The 21,423-nt window shown below is 39.0% G+C and overlaps 1 protein-coding gene across 1 annotated transcript in view; it reads right to left on the bottom strand.

Moving 5' to 3' along the window:
* The window catches only part of ACTR10 (actin related protein 10), a 757,243-nt gene that overhangs the window by 364,626 nt on the left and 371,194 nt on the right, over positions 1 to 21,423 (bottom strand). The window lies entirely within an intron of this gene.

Genomic DNA, 21,423 nt, shown 5'->3' with positions numbered 1-21,423 from the left:
GGAACTCCACTCATGACTGGTCGACAGTCTGACTTGGAGTCAGCTAATTTCACACTGTGGGTTCTATCTGTGAGCCAGTTTGCAACCCACCTAGTGATATAGGGGCTGATGCCTAGCTTAGTGAGTTTTTCTATGATTCCTGAGTGGACAATGGTATCAAAGGCCTTGGCCAGATCAAGGTAGGCTGTATGAACCACCTTGCCTTCATCCACAGCTCTGGTGACTGACTCAAAGAAGTCGATCAGGTTGAGCAGGCATGATCTACCCTTCACAAAACCAAACTGTGAGGGATCCAGGGTTTGGAGGTTCCCTTTATCTTTGTTTATTAGTTCCATGATGATGTGTTCCATAGCTTTGTATATCAGACTTGTCAGGCTAATGGGGCGATAGTTCCCAGGGTCTGTAGTCGCTCCTCCTTTGTGAAGAGGGGTGACTGTAGCAGTCCACCATTCGGTAGGAACAAAGCCTGAGGTGAGGCTGTGACTGAAAAGGGCACACAAGTGAGGTGCTAGTTCATTCTGTAGTTCATGTAGAATACAACCAGGGTTATTGTCAGGTCCCATAAAAGCTGTATTCTTGGCCTTGGACAGTGCTGTTTTAACCTATGCAGCAGTAATACTGGGTGCCTGACAATCTACTGGTATTGTGATTGGTCCTTTGGTGGGGAAGACAGGGGTAAAGTTGGCACTGAATTTGTTGGCCAGTATATTGGCAATATCTGTTGGCTTGGTATAGGAGGTGTAACAGTAAAAGGGAACTTCCTGCGCGGAGGCAACTGCACGGCTTAAGATAAATAGTCAAAAAATTCAAAGACAGCCAGCAGACAGAATCCTGGTGAATAAATCCATTTATTGGAGAATGAAATCCATCCAGTGAAGACAGCAAAAACACACAGACCGGTTTTGGCTGGTTAATACACACAGCCTTCTTTAATGTAAAACAAATAAATCAAAAACTGTCATTTAAATACCCAACAAAAGAATGTGACTGGTTACGCTTAAAACTGCTCATTTAGTCCTGGTGGAAATAAACCACCTAATTTATTGATCCATTTTTTCTCTTTGGAACTAAGTAGAGAATGCCAGCCAGTTTTGTTTTGTTTATTACCTTTAATAGCGTCACTGATGGTAAATAAAAAGTTAGCAGTTGGATGAACTACCTGATGTTTGAATAGAGCATTATGTACTCTGCCCTTCTTAATATTACTGATGTGTTCTGAGATCCTAAGTCTTAATGGTCTGGACGTTTGTCCCACATAAAATGCCCCACATGTGCATGTAGCCAGGTAAATAACCCAATCTGTACTGCAATTAGCAAAAAACCTAATATCATACACTATAGGAGAATTTTTGCTAGAAAATTGCTTTGTTTTGCATATTTTGTTACAATTAACACAATCACCACAGGGGTAACAGCCTAAAGGAATACAACCTGTAAGTGTAGTCTGAATCGGTTCCAAATTGCCATGCTCATGCGTATGTTTATAATGATTAAAGCAACTACTTAAATTCCTGCCTTTTCTGAAAGAAAAAAGGCATTTGTTGGGAATAATGTCAGATATTTCATGATCATATTGCAAAATGTTCCAATGCCTGTATATGCTCTGTATGAGGTTGTCAGAATTCCTACCATAAGTGGTGGTGAACCTGATTGGTTGTGAAACCATGTTATCCTGTTCCTTGTAGGACAATAACTCATCCCTGCTCATTTTACCAACCTTATTACTGGCATCAAAAACATGGCCCATTTTGTAACCCCTACTTCTGAATCTATTGGTGAGATCTCTACTTTGTTCCTGATATGAGGAATCATCGGAACAAATCCTTTTCATTCTGATAAATTGTGATTTGGTTATATTCTTGGCAATATGTGGTGGGTGGAAACTTGAAGCATGTAGGATCGTATTATATTCTGGATGTTTTCTATAAACTTTAGTCCCTAAGGTGTTATCAGGTAATCTGGTAACTAAAACATCCAAGAAAGTAATAACATTGATGTCATAATGTAATGTGAACTGAAGACCCCATTTATTATTGTTTAAATATGCCAAAAATTCAAACAATTCATCAAGTTCCCCTGTCCATACTGACCAACAGTCATCAAGGTAGCGTCTCCAGATATCCAATTGATTCAGATAAATATTATTGTGGCTGTTGTAAATAAGATTTTCTTCAACATAAGCCATAAATAAATCGGCATAAATGGGGGCAAATGATGACCCCATAGCTGTTCCTATGGTCTGCCAATAACAAGTTTCTTAGTAAAAAAAGACATTGTTTGTTAATACATGAGCAGCCATATCAAGCAAAAATTCATTATATTCAATTGAATATAAACCTGAATTATTCAACCAGTAGGACAATGCCTCAAGACCACCAGAATGAGGAATATTGGTATAAAGGGCACTAACATCAAAGGTACACATACGCCATTCTGGTTCAAGTTGTGATTCCGAAATAATTTGTAAAAAAATTAGTTGTGTCACGTAAACGTGACCGTATCAAAGACAGCAAAGGTTTGATTTGTTTGGTGAGAAAAAGGCACAGAGGTTCGGTAATGTAGCCCCTACCTGACACAATGGGCCTACCTGGGGGATGAATGGGATCTTTGTGAATCTTAGGCAAAAAGTAAATATATTGGTTCATGGGATCATGAACCAAAAGTTGATGCATCACCTCATTGTCAATGATAGACGCTTCCCTGGCGTGCAACAAAAACTCCTCAATTTCTTTTTTAAACTTCATGGTGGGATTAATAACCATCTCAGCATAATATTTCCTGTCTGATAGTTGTCTTTTGGCTTCTTGGTCATAGTAGAGCCAATTCAAGATCACAACAGCTCCACCTTTGTCAGCTGAAATAATGACAATATTGTGATTATTCTGTAAATCTTGTATAGCATATTTTTCTTGAGTAGAAATATTACTAGATTTCAAACGAGAATCTGACCTGACAATGTAGATCTTTGAGAATGTTGTTCTGAAATTGCAAAACAACAGGATGCATAGGAGGTGAGAATTGTGATTTGTGATAATAATCATGCTTTTGATAAATTTGTTTATCATTTGAACCAAAGAATAATCTTAGCAGTCTGCAAAAGGACACCACATCTTGTGCAAAAGAATCTTCAGGAACAAAAAAAACTGGTACAAATGTTAGTCCTTTATTGAGAACACTCAGTTCAGTTGGTGTTAAAACATGGTCTGATAAATTTAAGACATTTTGATTAAATGAGACCCCTAATTCTGCATTGCCAATTTGAGCAGACCCTGGATACTGTTTATTTGCTTTATGCTTCCTACCCCCTCTTTGATATTTGTGCCTAAAGGGACACTTGACAAAGTTCTTTTTGGAGAAGGTGACCCTGATGCAGTCTGTGAGTCATTCTCAAGACAGGATGAAAATTCATCCGTAGATGAACCTGTATCAGAGGTAAGGTTTCTCAATATTGATTTGGGTCTCTTCCTTTTGGAAGGACGACTAGGTTGTGAACGAAATTTAACATGTTTTATTGTACTAAAGGGTTTGCTCCCCTGATAATCGGATTGGTCTCTGTTGAATTTTTTAATTTTCTTTGATTTCAGTTGTACTTCTAAATTACTGAGGTCAGAAGCAACTTTGGTAAGATTTTTAACAAAAAAAGGTTCAGCCTCAAATGGTTTGACTTCATTGACCAACCCCAAAACTATATTCACCTCTTTGTCAATTACCCGTTCATAATATTTGGTTAAAGCTTTTACAAATGACATGCTGGCTTGATGCTGAATGCCAGCCCATTAATTAGAGAGTTCATCATCAATTTCGCCCACCAAAGGCTGGATTCTGACTCTTAAGCCACGAGGCGTAATGTCTTTGGCAATATAGGCCTTAAATAGTTTGGCATGCCAAACATTCGATCTGAGCGACCTCAGATGTTTGTGTAATTTATCAAAGCCCAAATTGCAAATAGTTTCAGGATCAAGAGGCTCTTCTACATTAGTGCCCTCAGTAGCAGATCCAAGACCAAAAGCTCTTAAGTCCTCACGATCTGAGGATAGACCTGAGACCAAATTTAAAAGATCCATTTGTCAGACCTGATTCACAACGCCAAAGATAAATATGGCAAAGAAACCCAACAATTTGACAATAATAGCTAGAACCAGCTACGTCAAATATTGTTGTAAAGAGACTATAATAGCTCCAAAATCCTGTAGATATATGGACTACGTCTCCTGTTCAGAATTGAAAAAAGCCAAAGAATCCAGCAAATAGTGCTGAGCCCTCAAAATAGTAATTGACAAAAGGAAGAATAAGAGGGATGTCAAGGTACCATATAATAAAATATTAACTTGGATGTTCTTATCAAAGTGGTATGACCTCAAAGTAACTAAACAGTATATGAAACCAATTCCGTATAAGAAGAAACCATACACCAAATTATAACAAGGGAGCACTCCAGAAGACTACAATATAAACAAGAGTAATCAAGGTACCAAATTGTTGCCTAACCTAGGATATCCATTACTAGTCCACAAAATGTTCAAATCTGATACACAGAGTGTGTCAAATCCAAATGTGAAATCAGAATATACCTAGTGAACTAACCTGACACTCTAAACATTAATATTAAATCATTAAAGATCTTGCCACAGTTAACATGTGGAATAATATGGTAGAACATTGGCTAAATGAAATGGTAACATAGTAAATGAACATTTACTACATAAAATAGTCACAAAATAATGATTGGTAAACAAATATTAGGATGAAAACCTTTCCATAAGAGTACCCAAAACATATGAAAGACCAAGTTGCAAAAATTGCAAAATCATTGAGTCCCAAATGATTTTAGATGCTCCTTGTAATGTCAAAAGAAGCCAGGAACAAAATTGTTCATATTAAATCCAAGTTAAGGCGACGCAACTCACTGAATTAGTGAAAATAGTGCGAAGCATACCTCAACATATGGTTATCCAACCCAGATATATCTTCAAAACGCTGACTGTTACACAAACATAAAATTATACAGCGTATGTCAGCAGAAACTGAATATTTCACAAACATATAATCATGCGATTATACAACCCAGGTTATACATTCAGATCAAAAACATGAATATTGCTCATGAATCACTGTAAAAATCAAAACCTGTTGTAATAACATACAGCTTAATGATGTTAAAGCATACCAAATACACTCAAAAAATATGTCCAGTTATACGTGTATGGTACGTTGAAAATAATCATGAGCAGATAGCCACTGAACAGTTGTAGAATTTAGTCACATAGAATCCAAAAATATAAAAATCCTACTCCAGAGAAAAGAATCGTTGAATCCCAAACGATATAAGATGCTCCAAATGGTGTAAAAAGAACAGAATAATCTTCATAGGAATCCCATAATGAAAATATCGACTAACGAAAGTAGTCAGTTGTAATGTTAAACAATTTACGATATGTGGTTGTCCCGCCAGTAAATGTTAATGGAAGCTCAATAGTTCCCAAACATATAAAGTAAATTTAGTCCAAACCTTCCTTCTAGATGAAAAAACCATGGATATAACTCCCAAAAAACAAAAACCACACTGGCGAAGTTGAACTGGAAAATGGCGCCCACGAACATCCGAATGCAACGTTGCTATGATTCATAAGATGGAAGGAAAATAAACAAAAATAACTGTAGAATCAATGTTATAAGAATATAACATCAGGTAGTTCTTCCAACTGCTAACTTTTTATTTACCATCATTGACACTATTAAGGGTAATAAACAAAACAAAACAAAACTGGCTGGCATTCTCTACTTAGTTCCAAAGAGAAAAAATGGATCATTAAATTAGGTGGTTTATTTCCACCAGGACTAAATGAGCAGTTTTAAGCATAACCAATCACATTCTTTTGTTGGGTATTTAAATGACAGTTTTTGATTTATTTGTTTTACATTGAAGAAGGCTGTGTGTATTAACCAGCCGAAACCGGTCTGTGTGTTTTTGCTGTCTTCACTGGATGGATTTCATTCTCCAATAAATGGATTTATTCACCAGGATTCTGTCTGCTGGCTGTCTTTGAATTTTTTGACTATTTATCTTAAGCCGTGCAGTTGCCTCCGTGCAGGAAGTTCCCTTTTACTGTTACACTTATTTTTTATTCTGCTGGAAGCCTGGCCCTGGTGCAGTCTGCAGTTTTTTTACAGGCTGATTTTTCTGTATTGTTTGGTTCGCTTGGAAGACTAATTGGAACTATCGGGTCGTATGAGTCTGTCTTATGACTAGTTATATTCTTAGAACATTGATTCTACAGTTATTTTTGTTTATTTTCCTTCCATCTTATGAATCACAGCAACGTTGCATTCGGATGTTCGTGGGCGCCATTTTCCAGTTGTTCAACTTCGCCAGTGTGGTTTTTGTTTTTTGGGAGTTATATCCATGTTTTTTTCATCTAGAAGGAAGGTTTGGACTAAATTTACTTTATATGTTTGGGAACTATTGAGCTTCCATTAACATTTACTGGCGGGACAACCACATATCGTAAATTGTTTAACATTACAACTGACTACTTCCGTTAGTCAATATTTTCATTATGGGATTCCTATGAAGATTATTCTGTTCTTTTTACACCATTTGGAGCATCTTATATCATTTGGGATTCAACGATTCTTTTCTCTGGAGTAGGATTTTTATATTTTTGGATTCTATGTGACTAAATTCTACAACTGTTCAGTGGCTATCTGCTCATGATTATTTTCAACGTACCATACACGTATAACTGGACATATTTTTTGAGTGTATTTGGTATGCTTTAACATCATTAAGCTGTATGTTATTACAACAGGTTTTGATTTTTACAGTGATTCATGAGCAATATTCATGTTTTTGATCTGAATGTATAACTTGGGTTGTATAATCGCATGATTATATGTTTGTGAAATATTCAGCTTCTGCTGACATACGCTGTATAATTTTATGTTTGTGTAACAGTCAGCGTTTTGAAGATATATCTGGGTTGGATAACCATATGTTGAGGTATGCTTCGCACTATTTTCAGTAATTCAGTGAGTTGCGTTGCCTTAACTTGGGTTTAATATGAACAATTTTGTTCTTGGCTTCTTTTGACATTACAAGGAGCATCTAAAATCATTTGGGACTCAATGATTTTGCAATTTTTGCAACTTGGTCTTTCATATGTTTTGGGTACTCTTATAGAAAGGTTTTCATCCTAATATTTGTTTACCAATTATTATTTTGTGACTATTTTATGTAGTAAATGTTCATTTACTATGTTACCATTTCATTTAGCCAGTGTTCTACCATATTATTCCACATGTTAACTGTTAAGATCTTTAATGATTTAATATTAATGTTTAGAGTGTCAGGTTAGTTCACTAGGTATATTCTGATTTCACATTTGGATTTGACACACTCTGTGTATCAGATTTGAACATTTTGTCGACTAGTAATGGATATCCTAGGTTAGGCAACAATTTGGTACCTTGATTACTCTTGTTTATATTGTAGTCTTCTGGAGTGCTCCCTTGTTATAATTCGGTGTATGGTTTCTTCTTATACGGAACTGGTTTCATATTTAGTTACTTTGAGGTCATACCACTTTGATAAGAACATCCAAGTTAATATTTTATTATATGGTACCTTGACATCCCTCTTATTCTTCCTTTTGTCAATTACTATTTTGAGGGCTCAGCACTATTTGCTGGATTCTTTGGCTTTTTTCAATTCTGAACAGGATACGTAGTCCATATATCTACAGGATTTTGGAGCTATTATAGTCTCTTTAGAACAATATTTGACGTAGCTGGTTCTAGCTATTATTGTCAAATTGTTGGGTTTCTTTGCCATATTTATCTTTGGCGTTGTGAATCAGGTCTGACAAATGGATCTTTTAAATTTGGTCTCAGGTCTATCCTCAGATCGTGAGGACTTAAGAGCTTTTGGTCTTGGATCTGCTACTGAGGGCACTAATATAGTAGAGCCTCTTGGTCCTTAAACTATTTGCAATTTGATCAATTACACAAACATCTGAGGTCGCTCAGATCGAATGTTTGGCATGCCAAACTATTTTACGGCCTATATTGCCAAAGACATTACGCCTCGTGGCTTACGAGTCAGAATCCAGCCTTTGGTGGGTGAAATTGATGATGAACTCTCTAATGAATGGGCGGCATTCAACATCAAGCCAGCATGTCATTTGTAAAAGCTTTAACCAAATATTATGAACGGGTAATTGACAAAGAGGTGAATATAGTTTTGGGGTTGGTCAATGAAGTCAAACCATTTGAGGCTGAACCTTTTTTTGTTAAAAATCTTACCAAAGTTGCTTCTGACCTCAGAAATTTAGAAGTACAACTGAAATCAATGAAAATTAAAAAATTCAACAGAGACCAATCCGATTATCAAGGGAGCAACCCCTTTAGTACAATAAAACATGTTAAATTTCGTTCACAACCTAGTCGTCCTTCCAAAAGGAAGAGACCCAAATCAATATTGAGAAACCGTACCTCTGATACAGGTTCATCTACGGATGAATTTTCATCCTGTCTTGAGAATGACTCACAGACTGCATCAGGGTCACCTTCTCCAAAAAGAACTTTGTCAAGTGTCCCTTTAGGCACAAATATCAAAGAGGGGGTAGGAAGCATAAAGCAAATAAACAGTATCCAGGGTCTGCTCAAATTGGCAATGCAGAATTAGGGGTCTCATTTAATCAAAATGTCTTAAATTTATCAGACCATGTTTTAACACCAACTGAACTGAGTGTTCTCAATAAAGGACTAACATTTGTACCAGTTTTTTTTGTTCCTGAAGATTCTTTTGCACAAGATGTGGTGTCCTTTTGCAGACTGCTTAATTTAAGATTATTCTTTGGTTCAAATGATAAACAAATTTATCAAAAGCACGATTATTATCACAAATCACAATTCTCGCCTCCCATGCATCCTGTTGTTTTGCAATTTCAGAACAACATTCTCAAAGATCTACATTATGTCAGGTCAGATTCTCATTTGAAATCTAATAATATTTCTACTCAAGAAAAATATGCCATACAAGATTTACAGAATAATCACAATATTGTCATTATTTCAGCTGACAAAGGTGGAGCTGTTGTGATCTTGAATTGGCTCTACTATGACCAAGAAGCCAAAAGACAACTATCAGACAGGAAATAGTATGCTGAGATGGTTATTAATCCCACCATTTAGTTTAAAAAAGAAATTGAGGAGTTTTTGTTGCATGCCAGGGAAGCGTCTATCATTGACAATGAGGTGATGCATCAACTTTTGGTTCATGATCCCATGAACCAATATATTTACTTTTTGCCTAAGATTCACAAAGATCCCATTCATCCCCCAGGTAGGCCCATTGTGTCAGGTAGGGGCTACATTACAGAACCTCTGTGCCTTTTTCTCACCAAACAAATCAAACCTTTGCTGTCTTTGATACGGTCACGTTTACGTGACACAACTAATTTTTTACAAATTATTTCGGAATCACAACTTGAACCAGAATGGCGCATGTGTACCTTTGATGTTAGTGCCCTTTATACCAATATTCCTCATTCTGGTGGTCTTGAGGCATTGTCCTTCTAGTTGAATATTTCAGGTTTATATTCAATTGAATACAATGAATTTTTGCTTGATATGGCTGCTCATGTATTAACAAACAATGTCTTTTTTTACCAAGAAACTTGTTATTGGCAGACCAAAGGAACGGCTATGGGGTCATCATTTGCCCCCATTTATGCCGATTTATTTATGGCTTATGTTGAAGAAGATCTTATTTACAACAACCACAATAATATTTATCTGAATCAATTGGATATCTGGAGATGCTACCTTGATGACTGTTGGTCAGTATGGACAGGGGAACTTGATGAATTGTTTGAATTTTTGGCATATTTAAACAATAATAAATGGGGTCTTCAGTTCACATTACATTATGACATCAATGTTATTACTTTCTTGGATGTTTTAGTTACCAGATTACCTTATAATACCTTAGGGACAAAAGTTTATAGAAAACATCCAGAATATAATACGATCCTACATGCTTCAAGTTTCCACCCACCACATATTGCCAAAAATATACCCAAATCACAATTTATCAGAATGAAAAGGATTTGTTCTGATGATTCCTCATATCAGGAACAAAGTAGAGATCTCACCAATAGATTCAGAAGTAGGGGTTACAAAATGGGCCATGTTTTCGATGCCAGTAATAAGGTTGGTAAAATTAGCAGGGATGAGTTATTGTCCTACAAGAAACAGGATAACATGGTTTCACAACCAATCAGATTCACCACCACTTATGGTAGGAATTCTGACAACCTCATACAGAGCATATACAGGCATTGGAACATCTTGCAATATGATCATGAAATATCTGACATTATTCCCAACAAATGCCTTTTTTCTTTCAGAAAAGGCAGGAATTTAAGTAGTTGCTTTAATCATTATAAACATACCCATGAGCATGGCAATTTGGAACCGATTCAGACTACACTTACAGGTAGTATTCCTTTAGGCTGTTACCCCTGTGGTCATTGTGTTAACTGTAACAAAATATGCAAAACAAAGCAATTTTCTAGCAAAAATTCTCCTATAGTGTATGATATTAGGTTTTTTGCTAATTGCAGTACAGATTGGGTTATTTATGTTATTATTGGTTAAATAATGATAATGTTGCTGATTGTTTCTTGGATACAGTAGAGACTTCCATTACCTCCAACTTCAGCTATGATAATGTTGGTACAGAACTTAACTTTGACCCTGCTAGGCAAAGTGGTGAATTGACAAATACTGAATATGAGGAACAATGCAGTGTTATAAAAAAGGGCAACTTTTGCATTTACAATTATAGTGACATGGTACTTAGTGAGGACTTTATTAGCTTGTTTGCAAAAGGATTTTCATTTGTCCCTTGTTTTAAGCACGATGTAGCAAAAATCCTGATGTCCTTAAAATTGTTTTCTAGAGAATTAAATTTAAGAATGTTTTTTGCTAAACAAGGTAGCCAAGTTATGTATTATACCCCGAAGCTTAAGAGGAAGAGTACATTTATCCCCCCATCCAATTCGAACGTTTATATGTTTGAACAAATCTGTGAAACTTTTTTGAGGAGACACTTTAAGTCTAATTATATCTATAAAGACAATCTTACGCAGGGGGAGAGGTTTTGTTTACAGGAATTAACTTCCACTAATATTTATAGAGTCATGAAGCCAGACAAGGGAGGGGGGGTTGTGATCATGACCTCCATTGACTACAGCAGTAGTATGTTAGATTTACTCAATGATACATCTACTTACTTAAGAGTATCAAAGTATGATGTTCACAAAGCATACACGACATTGGAGTGGCAGATTTATGAATGGTTTATGGAGGGAATTTTAGACAAGGATGAGTATGAATTCTTAGTTGTGAATTCCCCTGTTATTCCCTCCATATTTGGTATACCTAAAATACATAAATCTATGACCAACCCGCCCTTTCGCCCTATAGTTTCAGCGAGAAGATCTAAAACAGAAACATTGGCTGCATTTATTGACTTTCACTGTAAGGATATCTATGAAAGAGCCCCTCAAGTGTTAAAAGATTCTTGGCATTGTTTGGACATTATTAGGAACACCTTGTGGGATGACAATTATATTTTTTTAACTATTGATGTTATCAATTTATTTTCTGTCATCCCTAATGACATAGGTTTGCAAATGTTCAGGAATAGTTTACACAAACTTTCTACACTTCACATAGTGAAACAGGACTTATTGGTGGATCTTTTGGAATTGGTCCTCAACAATAACTTTGTTAATTTTGAGGGGGACTATTACAAGCAAATCACAGGTGTGGCAATGGGGGCGAAATGTGCCCCATTGTATGCCAACTTGGTTTTAATAGATTGGGAAAAGGATCATGTTACTACTTCCAGATTTCAAAATGACATAGCGTTATATGTACGCTTTCTGGACGACATTTTGATTTTTTGGAGGGGCAAAGAAAATGATATTGCTGAATTTGTAGAAACTCTTAACAAAAGTATGTCTTTTCTTAAGTTCACGTACAATGTACAAAAAGAAAGATGTGAATTTCTTGACATTATGTTAATGAAGGATAGGAAGAACAAGACACTTACTTCGAGCATTTTTCGTAAAAAAACGTACTCAAATTCTTTCCTCCACTTCGAAAGTTGTCACCCCTACTTCCAAAAAAAGAACATTATAAAAGGACAGATGGTAAGATTATCAAGGTTAATTAGTGACGATAGTTTGTATGATAGTGAAATAAATAGATTGATTGACATGTTACAAGAAAGAGGATACCCTTACGACATTTTGAGTGTGATCAAGGATGAGGTTGCTGTTAAGAGACACACTATATATAAACCCATCTTGACAGCAGGGTTAACTGTTATGAACAACAAGGAGGAATTTAAAAGGTCTAGTCACTCTATGATTTTGCCATATAATGAGGACAGTTACAACATTATGCATATTGTTCAGGACATATGGGCAGGGGCACTATCAATGGACATTACCAACGTAGTAGGGGTCTTACCATCATTTACATTTAGTAGAGGTAGGAACTTAAAAGAACTTATGGAGAGTGCTGACTCTCAGCGTTCTTTTAGACATTGCATGATGAACAAATGTGGGTTTTGTAGCACCTGTAAATATATCAACAACGGACCTTATGTGACAGTACATAATTATAACAGAACTATAGCAAGTCCAGGTCACGTGAATTGTAATACCAAGATGGTGGTGTACTTGGCCACCTGTTTAACTTGTACTACTTTTTACGTGGGTAAAACCATTAGGAAACTGAGGCTTAGAATTCTAGAACATGTTAGGGACATCAAGAATAAAAAAACTACGAATGCATTATATATACACAGTATGACATGCAAAGATTTTAAGAGATTTTTATTCTTTATAATTGATAGGATTCCACACAGGGACAATGGTGGCGATGAAAAAATTTTGCTTGAGGTAAAGGAGTGCCTGTGGCAGCTCAGGCTTAACGCATCTAGACCACCAGGTATTAATGAACATGTTTCACTATCTAGCATGTTAAAATTCAGAGCGCAGTTATTATGAGTATATGCATTCACGTATATATCTATTGAGTTTTTTATTAGCAGTATTAGGTACATTTATTTACCTTTGTTGCTACACAATTTATACAATTTATATAATCTATACAATCTATACAATTTTTATTCAACAGTTTTAAATTTCAAATTATTTATGTTTATTTACGTGTATTTACATGGGTGTGTGTCGGCAGTTTGAATGCTTGTAATGTGTACTGTTGATTGGTTTAAGAAGGAGGTGTGTGTGTTACGTTTTGGTATTTAAATTGCTGATTATTATTGTTACACAACTCTGATGATGCCCTTAGGTTAAGGGAGAAAGCGCTAAGTTAGTTGTGTTTTTTACGCTGTTATTTTACAATAAAGACGCCAGTTTGTGCTGAACAGCTTGTGTATGTTGCTGCTATTTCCAACTGGGACGACAGTGTATGCAGAATCTTGCTTGGCTATCCTTCACAGATTGGGTTATTTACCTGGCTACATGCACATGTGGGGCATTTTATGTGGGACAAACGTCCAGACCATTAAGACTTAGGATCTCAGAACACATCAGTAATATTAAGAAGGGCAGAGTACGTCAGGTCAGATACATTCCGAATGGGGCATTGTACTCAATCATTGGTCTGATGGAGTGATGAGTATGGGGAGACTATGACCTCTTGATAGATGAGAGAATCCCTTCATGATAAGGTGGGGGCAATGTGAAGGTCTTCCTAACTTTTTTAACTACATCAAATGTGAGATGACAGACTACCTATCAACCTGGGGTCCCAGGTCCTTTTTCTCTGCTGCTTGGTGGATTGCATTTATTTTGTAGCTTAGGGTAACTTTGTTTTTTCCGAAGGGTATGACTTTGCATTTTTAACTTTTTAACTTTGAGCCATGGCACCAGCACCAGTTATCCGCTGTGAGACCCCTTCTGAAGGATATCTATGTGTAGTGTGTCCTACTATGCGCCCAGTTTGCAGTCATCTGCAAACTTTGTCAATCATAACCCTCCTGTGTTTGTATGCCTGGAAAAGTAGATGTAGCTGCACCGGTGGAGCTGGTGCCTGAGCCCCCTGGTACTTGTACAGGTGAGACACTTTGACAGTCTGACATGCGCCCACCTGACCTGACCCTGTGGAGTTTCGTTTCACTCAGCCAGTTTGCAACCCTTGTGATTGCTTATGAGTTATGAGTTATTCAATGATACCAATCAATGATAATTGTATCGGTATTGTATCGAGATTCGGAGGCCAGATGTGTTACTGCCAATGGAACGGCTTCAATGACCAATTTAAAAGTCAAACCAAGTTGAAAAGGTTTGCCAAGTTTAGAAGAAATGATCTTGCGAGTAAATCCAAGCTCTGCAAATTCCTTTGTCTCATCATTCCCTATGATTAACATTATAGTCATTATATGTAGATCAGCATTACGAAAGGTATCAAGGTAATGCTTATCGGTGGAGGCAATTCCAGGGAGTGGTTGCACAGGTTGCAGTGCGCCAGTCTGGGTACGATCCAGAGGTAGCGAAATAGCTGTCCATAATGCTCTATTCAAACATCAGGTAGTTCATCCAACTGCTAACTTTTTATTTACCATCATTGACACTATTAAGGGTAATAAACAAAACAAAACTGGCTGGCATTCTCTACTTAGTTCCAAAGAGAAAAAATGGATCATTAAATTAGGTGGTTTATTTCCACCAGGACTAAATGAGCAGTTTTAAGCGTAACCAATCACATTCTTTTGTTGGGTATTTAAATGACAGTTTTTGATTTATTTGTTTTACATTGAAGAAGGCTGTGTGTATTAACCAGCCGAAACCGGTCTGTGTGTTTTTGCTGTCTTCACTGGATGGATTTCATTCTCCAATAAATGGATTTATTCACCAGGATTCTGTCTGCTGGCTGTCTTTGAATTTTTTGGTATAGGAGGTGCCATTGTGCAACAGCTCCGAGCAAATCTGGATACTGCCGTGGAGATTCTTTGCATAACTACAGAAGGCCTTGTGGTTGTCTTTACTATCTGCTGCAATTCTGTTTTCATATCTAGCTTTAGAGGATTTGATGAGGAATCTCAACTTTTTGTTGAGGCTGATAAGGGAGTTTTTCCAGTCTTAAGACTTCACCTTATTTCTCATCAGTTTCCTTCTTCTGTTGTACAGTTCGTTTATGGCAGGGGACCACCAGATTGGCTTCTTTTTTGGAGGAGAGCATCTTGGTTCTATTGGGTATGGCGAGATCCATGCATTTGTGTAAGTGTTCATACAGGGCATTAGTCTATGATTCGACGGTCATGCAGCTGTTTCTCCAATTGCATGGGTGCCATGAAGTTAGCCACCTCTGTTTTAGGAGCCCAAAGTTAGCTTTGGAGAAGTTTTTCATGGTGGTTACCTTTGCGGGGGGGGGGGTTGGGGGGGTGGATTTCCAAGGTGATTAGTTTGTGGTCGGATCTAACCAGGGAGGAGTTGACTATTGGTACAGAGCGACAGTCATCCATGTTAGTAATGACCAGGTCAAGGATGTTGCTACCTCTAGTGGGGGTAAGAATGAGCTGGTCCAGGGCACTGGAATTAATGAATTCCAGGAAAAGTTGGGCAAGTGTACTGGTACACGAGTAGTTTTCCCAGTTAATGGAGGGGTACATTGAAGTCGCACAGTATGACAGTGTTAGGTTGGGCCCTAATATCCTCCAGGGTGCATAGGAACGTGGAATGTGAGTCTTGGGTCACGGTTGGGGACCTATAGTAGGCTACGACCTGAATCACTATCTTACCCAATTGTTAGCTGCACCTGAAGTATCTCTGATGCGTCATGTTGGGCTACCAGTCTGGAGGTGTGCGCATCCTTTATGAATATGGAAACACCACTGCCTTTGGAGCTTCGGTCCAAGCTCTGGGGCCAAAAGGTACGGAATGAGTTATAGCCTGGCAGTGCAGAGGTGCTATCTGCTGCCTTGATCCAGGTCTCTGTTACAGCACAAATGTCGATGTTCTCCATTTTAAGGAGTGCTTCGAGTGAGTGCATTTTGAGATTTAGACTTCTAGTGTTGAGCAGCATGACCCTCATATTGCATTTGTTTGTCGCTGTTACGGTGATAATTTGGTCTTTGTAACACCACCTAAAAAAGGCACTACAGGGGTGGAATAAGCCTTGGCCAGTATCTGGAAGCCCAGGGGTGACAGATGCAGGCCACCTCTGGTAAAGCATCTAGGTCTGTCAATCATGTCATCCCAGGCAGACAGATACTGGATGCCCTTAGAATGACACCAGAAACTTAACCAATTGTTGAAATCAATAATTTTCTGCTTGTACTGTGGTATAATTCTGGGTGATGGTAGGAGGCTGCTCAGGGCTAGGGTCATACCCGTCTGGGCTACATAATCTGAGAGCTCCTCCATGTCTATTTTCATGTAGTCCAGGGATATATGTCTCAGGTCATTCACAACCACATGTACAATGACAGAGTCATATTTGTACCTGTTGAGGGACCTGAGGGTGTGTGTTATGTGGTGGATCCTGGCACCTGACAGGCAGCTGACTGTTACTTTTTTCTTATTCAACCTAGTGAGTGGGACATCAGTGTGCCTCACTATTGTGTCACCTGTGACTAGTGTGCTGGGCATGCTGTTTTGCCTTAGGAGCTTTGGTTGAGTGGCACACTGTTTAGGAGAGTTATGTGTCTCATGGTTCGTGTTGTGTTGTGGTGGTCGAGTGCATTTCTACCTTGTTGGTCACTGCTGTTTGTGTAAATTTTTATTGAGAGCCTCCGTAAAAGTGGGTGTGTGGTTTGTGTTTTTATGTGAAGGCACTGCTGGTGTGTGATCTGGAGGGCTATATGTTCCACGTGGTGTGGTGCAAGTGTTGACCTTCTCCTCTTGACCAGCTATTCTGGTCTTGGCTGCAGAGTGCATGGCTTCCAGTTTGGATATATAAGTGCATCTCTCACAAGTCTGAGTTTTGGGAGGTAAGAGGAGAGGTTTGGCAATGTACATGAGGCAGTTGCTACATTGCATCAGGATGCCCAAGCTCGCCAAGCTAATAGGAGAAAGCACAGGGAACTGACATTTAGACATGCCCGGAGGGGTGGGCATTAATAATAAGTACTGGAGCTGTTTCCTTGTAGAATGTTTAGTGCTGGTAGCACTGTTGTGTGCTACAAAAATTGCTACAAGAAGTCTGGTAAAGTGCTAGACTAATAAGCTAGTAAAAGTGCAGGAGAGCAGAGAACTAGCAAATATAAGGGAAAAACTGAAGAGCACCACTCTCAAGCTTACAAAAAGTCCTGGATACAGCAAATCAGTATCTGGACTACACTAGTAGTCTTTGGTAATGGATTTCTGTGGTGGGGTATCCAGTTCATATTCCAAACAAGGACCTCTGACTTGGTGGGATATGCAGGTGTGGTGGCCTCCAAAAGGGCTTTGCCAGACACCTCAAAAACCTAAAATGCAAACATATGCAAACAAACACATCTACATAAATAAATAAATACATATATATATATATATATATATATATATATATATATATATATATATAGACACACACATACGTATAAATAAATAAACACACACACACACACACACACACACACACACACACACACACACACACACTTTTTGTTTTTACTTGTATGAACTTGCTTAATGTGTATAGGTGGGGGACTGGCCTCAGAGCCATTCATTTGTTAGTACTAGCAACAGTCTTGAGTAAAGTCCTCTTCCTTACTCTTGCACAAGGAACCCTTCTATACTTCCATAACTTAGCAGTTCTTAAAAAAATTGGTAGGGACAAACTGGCCTGGTGGGGGAGGGGGTGGGGGGGCATTCTTACATATGATGGGAAAGCTCTAAATTATAATTTGTAGCCAGCCTTCCCAGCAACAATTATTTTTCTTACCCAGATGTTCTAAGCCAGGCCAAACCAGTTAACTCTGAAGCAAAAGTCTCCTGCCATGATGTGAAGGGAGAGGAAGAATAGTTAGAATAGTTGTGCAAAATCCTACGATAACCATAGATGACCTTCTCTTCTATATGTTGCAGTATTCATAACATTAGGGTGTCTGCCGCCGGCTGCCTCATACGTCTGGCCAGTATACAAAAGTCTAGTGCTACTATGAGGTACGTGCGACGTCGCACAGAAGCAAACATATGTCGGTTACAAAATGACAATGGGTATAAAGTGGATGTCGGCGTGTACCAGACCTCAGAAAGTACAGTTGTGTACACTTACCATAAATGTAGATGTCCGAGTGTATTCACTGTTGCGGTCATTACATTTGGGTTATCTGCCTGCAGGTAGCCCTCAGCCAGCCTGATTATCAAAGTATTCGGTCCTGCATTGGATGCTGTCTCTTCTTCCATAATGTCAGGTTGTCAGGGGTATAAAGCATGCAGCCGATGCCATTACATCAGTTTTTCTTGCCCCAGATGTCAGGTGCCCCCATAATGGGAAGCAATTATATATATATATATATATATATATATATATATATATATATATATATATAAGGTTACACCTCCAACAAAAAGTAAATACACCAGAAAGGTGAAATACACTTAAACAAGAAGCCAGGTATAGCCAGGAGAAGTCAGGGGGCTGGAGGGAGGGTAACCAGGACTGCAACAGTGAATACACTTGAACATCTACATTTATGGTAGATGTACACAACTGTACTATGTTCTTCTCGTTTCACTGTTGCAGTCATTACATTTGGGTAGATTCCGAAAGTTAAGGAAGGGAGGAGGAAGTTAGAGAGTATTAGGACCAGCTATTAAGCCCTGCAAGACTGCAGTGGCAAAACCAGCTCTGAATTTAGAAAAAATAAGCAAGTGGTAATGCTTGGTGAAGGTATGTACAGAGCTCCAGGTAGCAGCTTCTAGGATGTCCCTGGTGGGTATATCTGGGACACCTCTGAGAAAGGCTGTAGAGGTAGATGCAGCCCTCGTAGAATGTGATCTTCTCCCCTGTGGGGCAGGTTTCCCAGGGTGCTTATAGCAGAAATGAATGCAATGGCCTATCCACTTAGAAATGGTTTGATTTGAAATGGCCTTTCCCACTGCCCCTGCAGCAAAGGGAACTAGCAGCTGTTCAGCTTTTTCTGAGAGGCTTAGTCCTGTCCAAATAAAATCTAAGTTGTCTGTGCACATTCTCCTTTGTTCTGTGGATTAGAAAAAATTTAGGCAAATGAATGGACTGATTAAGTGCCACACTGGATACCACCTTGGGCATAAAGGAAGGATTGGTCCTGAGGGACACCCTATCAGCATGGAAGATGATGAAAGGCTCCACTGCCATGACAGCCTGTAATTCAGACACTCTTCTTGCTGAAGTGATGGCTAGAAGGAAGGCAGTTTTCCAAGAAAGGGATTTAAACTCTGCAGTTGCAGCTGGCTCAAACAGAGGTAGAGTGAGCTTTTCCAATACAAAGTTAAGGTCTCGGGCTGGGGTGGGGACTCTCCTGGGTGGTCTTAAATTTCTGGCCCCTCTGAGGAATTGTTTCAGCAGGGGGTGAGAGAAGAGGGGGTAGATCAGTATTATAATGTGCTGAAATGGCTGAGGCATGAATTTTAATTGATGAGAAGGAAAGGCCCTTGTGGAGCATCTCTGTTAAGTATTGAATAATATGTGGTAAGCTGGGCACTGTTGTGCCCATCCCTTGAGTCTGGCTCCAGGAACAGTATCTTTTCCACTTTTCAGCATAGGATTTTCTAGTACTAGGCCTCCTTGCCTCCAGAATGACATCAAGCACCTGCTTACTGAGGGATGCTATTGGAGAGCTCAGGGAATTAGCTAGGCTGCAAGGTTCAGGGTTTGAAGCTGGGGGTGCAGAATATGGCCCTCCTGCTGGGACAGCAGGGAAGGGGTCTGAGGCAGGTGCCATGGTTCCAGCAGTGACATACTGCGCAACAGTGGGTACCAGTGCTGGCATGGCCAGTCTGGTGCAATAAGTATTATCCTTGGTTTGTCTTGCTTGATCTTTAGCAGAACTTTCGAGAGGAGAGGCAGAGGGGGAAAGGCATAAACTGAGAGGCTTTCCCAGAGGAAGGACAGGGCATCCACTTTCCAAGCTCGACTGTGGGAAGTCCTTCAGCAGAATTTGTCCAATTGGTAGTTCTGAGGGGAGGCAAACAGGTCTATCTCTGGGTTCCCCCATTTGTTCCTCAAAATGTTGAATATCTTTGGTTCCAGTTTCCACTCGGGTGGGTCCATGATATTTCTGCTTAGGTCATCTGCCAGTGAATTTAGCTTGTCTGGCAGGAATTGAGCTTGTAGGTGCACTTGGTGGCTCAAGGCTGTGTTCCACAGAACCATGGCTAGTCTGCAGAGAGGATACGAGTGGGTTCCTCCCTGCTTGCTTATGTACCACATAACAGTGGTGTTGTCTGTCTTTACCAATAATTGTCTTGGAAGAATGTGGTCCTTGAAGGCTGTCAGGGAATTCTGTACAGCTAACATTTCTTTTTGGTTGATATGCAGGTGCATCTGTCTTGGGTTCCATTTGCCCTGAATGCACTGCCCTGCCAAGTGAGCCCCCCATGCATAGTCTGATGCGTCCGTTGTTAAGGTTTGGGCGGCAGGGAGTAGAGTGAATGGCAGTCCCTTGTTGTGGTATCAGACCTCTGCCCACCAAAATAACTCTGTCTTTATACAAGGAATGATAGGAATCACTGATTCCAGGTCCTGAGAATGTTGACACCATAGGCTTTTTAGATACCATTGTAGTTTCCTCATATGCAGTCTTGCATATGGAATCAGTAGAATGCAAGAGGCCATGAACTCCAGGGCTTGCAGGATTTTCCTGGAAGATAGCTGGGTCTTTGTGGCCAGTAGTTTGAAGTAGGCTGTCAAATAAACTTGCTTTTCTGGCCTGAGGTAAACCATCTGGGAAGTTGTGTTCAAGCTTGCTCCCAGCAATACAATTTGTTGGCAGGGTACTAGATGAGATTTCTTTTCGTTTATGGTGTACCCCAGTGAGGGTTCTTTTTTTCTTTACAAATGCCAGATGACTTAGTAGCATGTCCTGGCTTTCTGCCTGAATTAGACAATCGTCCAGGTATGGGTATATTTGAATATTTCTTTGCCTGCAAAAGGCAATGACTGGACTTAGGCACTTTGTGAATACCCTGGGTGCAGTAGATAAGCCAAAGGGAAGTGCAGAGAACAGATAGTGCATGTAACCTGCTCTGAAGCATAGGTATTTTCTGCAAAATTCCCTTATTGGAATGTTTATTTATTTATTTTATTTTATTTTACATTTGTTGACCGGGCTAGTCTAACTGGATACATGTCCATTTTCAGTAGAGGCCCGGGGAGAAAAGCTCCAAGACACATACATATAGACAATATAGTAAG

The sequence above is a fragment of the Protopterus annectens genome, chromosome 6.part0 (genome assembly GCF_019279795.1).
Source record: "Protopterus annectens isolate FY-2018-M chromosome 6.part0, PAN1.0, whole genome shotgun sequence".
Classification (NCBI taxonomy): domain Eukaryota; kingdom Metazoa; phylum Chordata; order Ceratodontiformes; family Protopteridae; genus Protopterus; species Protopterus annectens.
The sequence above is the reverse complement of the archived record's forward strand: the minus strand, read 5'-3'. Positions and strand labels throughout refer to the sequence as shown.